The following is a 3,267-nucleotide window of genomic DNA, read 5'->3' as shown; positions in this document are numbered from 1 at the left end:
GTAGGGCCAAGAACTGGCTCCTTCCTTTTGCTATTGAACAACAAAGAAACATCCAAGTTGTTCCCAGTTGGTGGGCAGTATCTCTCAGTAAGCAAAACCTGTCAAATATCATTTTAATGAACTTTTTCCACCATAGATACATTTCCAACGGGATAAAAGATGTGTGTCTCATGGAATATTTTGTATGTTAAGCCTTATGTAGCAGAGCGCTTTGTTTCCAGGCGGCTTTACTCATGCCCACATGGTGTTGCCTATGACAAACCGGCAGGGCTGTCCCTCCCAGCCGGCAGACCTCCTTCAGACCCTTTGAACACCTGGTACAGGGTCAGAGAGGGAGAGGAGGCAAGGGAGAGGGTATGAAATGCAACCCCAGTTAACCAAGGAATTTTAATTGCCCGAGTCTTTTAATTGGTTGTGGCCAATCCCTGTGTCTCAAGCACGTATTTCAAGGCAGGAGAAGAGGAGGTAGCTGTAGTAAGACTCATTCCCACCTTGCCTGGGAGGTGAGGTTTGAGCAAAAGCAGGAATCAAGAAAGGGATAAATGGGTAGTGTTTGCCCCATTTGTATCTGTCTGTGTCCTGTCTCCTGCCGCAGCACTAGGGTAAGCGAGGAGGAGCATCTACCAAGAAGCCGTTTCCAGACATATTTCCTTCTTCCGCTGGATGCCCCATCTCCAGCTGCCGCCCTTCCTGCCGATGACAGCAAAGGCAAACGGCAGCCACAGCACTGCATTTCCTCCTCCCGAGGACCAGCTTTCAAATAGGGTGTGCAGAACAAGCCCTCCCTCTCCAGCTCTACTTGAAAAAAAAGAGCAATCAAACACAGTCAGGACCTGCTGTTGGACACATGTTTTTCTGGGTCTGTTCTCAGACTTGAAAGGCTGCTTGCTCTTGGACCCAAAGCCACGATCCTGATAGTCCAGCAAGAGCACGCAGACACCTCAGAGCCCACCTGACACGAGCAGGAAGCCCGAGTGCCCTGTCCCCCAAGGACTTCTTTCTGTGCAAAAGCTGTCACACAAACGACTGATGCAGGCAGGATCCTGACTGTTTGTGGTCTCCCTGTGTGGGATCCCACCCTAGACAGCACCTTAAGGAGACCACGTCTGTTTGTGGTGGGAAATGGCAAAAGCCAGAACTTCCAGTCTTTGTCTTCCACAACATTTAGGTTCTTTTAGAAATCCAGAAAAGTGCTGTCTCCTACCTGGAAAGATACCGAAAGAGGCTCTACCCTGCCAGGCTGATGGGATGCATGTCCTCTCCTGCCATTCTTTCAAAATCCACGTAGAGATTACACCTCCCTCCCCACCCAACAGTCCTAACTGCCAGGAGGCCCTGAGGGCTACAGAAATACTTCCAGATGTCTACCACGTGTGTGGGCTGAGTCCCGGCCTCAGCTGCGAGCCACAGAGCAACGCGTATCACCAGAAGAAGGTCCACAGCACAAGGAAGGTTCACGCAACTGAGGGAAGTCTCAGAAGAGTCAGTTGTGCCACCACTGCTGAGCAGCCCACATCCCTCCTGCTGCCTTCCCCGAGATGCTGCGTCAGGGCTCTCCCAGCAGCAGGAGCCAAAAGAAGAGCAGCTCCCCAGAGTGACAGAGGAGGAGACATTTTGCCAGTGTCTTGGCAGCACGTGCTCCAGCAAAGTTCTTAACAACAGGTAATGGCCTGCAAAGGTGTCTTGCTGCACATCTTCACACCCAAAGGGACCTTCTCCATGGAAGGGATGCAGCTTGTGCATGGAGTGGCTGTTCCGCACTGTGACCCTCTTCAGAGAAGCTGCCGCTGTGATGGCCAGAGGATGGAAAAAGTCTCACAGGAGCTGTTTGAGGCCGGTGGGTTGGTGGCCTCCCACCATCCTGCCTAGTTGCTCATGTTTGCATTGACCTCATCAAACTCTGTCTCCATAGTCTGCGTCAAAGCCCCACCAGACCAAGCCAGCATCCAGCTGGGGACGGACACAGGGAAGTGCAGCCAAGGGCTGGGGCAGTAGCTCACAATATGAGTATCAATACCTGTTTTGCCACAAACTCCCAGGTGACTTTGGGCAAGACAAGTGAGAATGCAGCCCTTCTCTCAAGTGCACACCTGAAGTATGACCTCAGACATCTTTCAAACACATCTGCTCACTTGGTCTGGGCTGGCAGGCCCAAGAAACAGCACAAGTTTTTAGGACTCCTGTGACCATCTCCTGAGCCCACTGGGCAGGAAAGGCTCCTTCAAATGTCAGACTGAGGCCCAGACAGAGGCTGTTCTCATCTCATCCCACGTTAGCCTGAGCACTGAAGCTCCTTCCCTCCAGGAGTTAACACTGTACCACAATGTTTCTGGCTAATATATAAGCCTGATGTTTTGCACAAGGTTTGTGAAAAGCCATGCAGGGCATTTAATGGGCAACATCAAAGCACGTAACCCAATCCTTACCCAGCCTTTCATACTTTCCTCGTGAGTTTCAGAAACATTTTTTTGCAAGACATACTTGGCCTCAGTTATGGGAAGAAAGAGAAGGAGGAGGTGGAGGTTGTGACCCTACACATACTGTGTTTATGAAAACACTCCTCCACCAAAACGGCATTGGCGCTGCAATATCGTCCTTGAGATGTTTAGTAAAAGGCTTGCATGCTCTGTCCCACCCCTCCCTCCCTCCTTCCCTCCCAGCAAAGCCCCCTCTCAGAAGCCAGGATTTCTAGTAGAGGCTCCTCAGCAGAACAATTTCTTCCTTGAGCAGCATCCCTAAGCAAAAGCTTGGGAAGAATCGAGCTGCTGGTTGGAAACGCTGCAAGTGCAAACTGCTCTGAGCAGCTCACAGGAAAGTCACTGCTTGTTTCCATTTCGAACCAAAGCAAGCCCGTGAATGTTGGCTCTGAACTTCTGTGGCTTTCGCATCCATTTAATCATTTCCTTTTCTCACTGTTGGCAATCTTCCTCTGCCGAACCCTCCCCTGGATAGCTCAACCCTTTTGTCCCACGTCTCATCATCCCAAATTGCAAGCTGCAGGCAAAGTAAGAGAAGCAGGGCAGCGCAGCTCCAGCACAGCTGGAAGCCAAGAGAGAGTGGCGGAGTTTCTCCGCGTTTCTGGGGCCGGTCTAAAGTCTTACTCCAAGTTTAGGCAGCATCCCCCGCCTGGGGCTCCCAGCTCCATTTAAGGTGGTTTTGAAACCGCCTTGGCTGTACCAGTCAGCATCCCGACGGGATGAAACGGCACGGGGCGCACTGGGGAACCCGCTTTTTCACCGTGAAGCCACAACAGCGCAGCCGGACACC

Source organism: Charadrius vociferus, unplaced genomic scaffold, assembly GCF_000708025.1.
Source record: "Charadrius vociferus isolate BGI_N301 unplaced genomic scaffold, ASM70802v2 scaffold59, whole genome shotgun sequence".
Lineage (NCBI taxonomy): Eukaryota > Metazoa > Chordata > Aves > Charadriiformes > Charadriidae > Charadrius > Charadrius vociferus.
Note: the sequence above shows the minus strand (reverse complement) of the source record.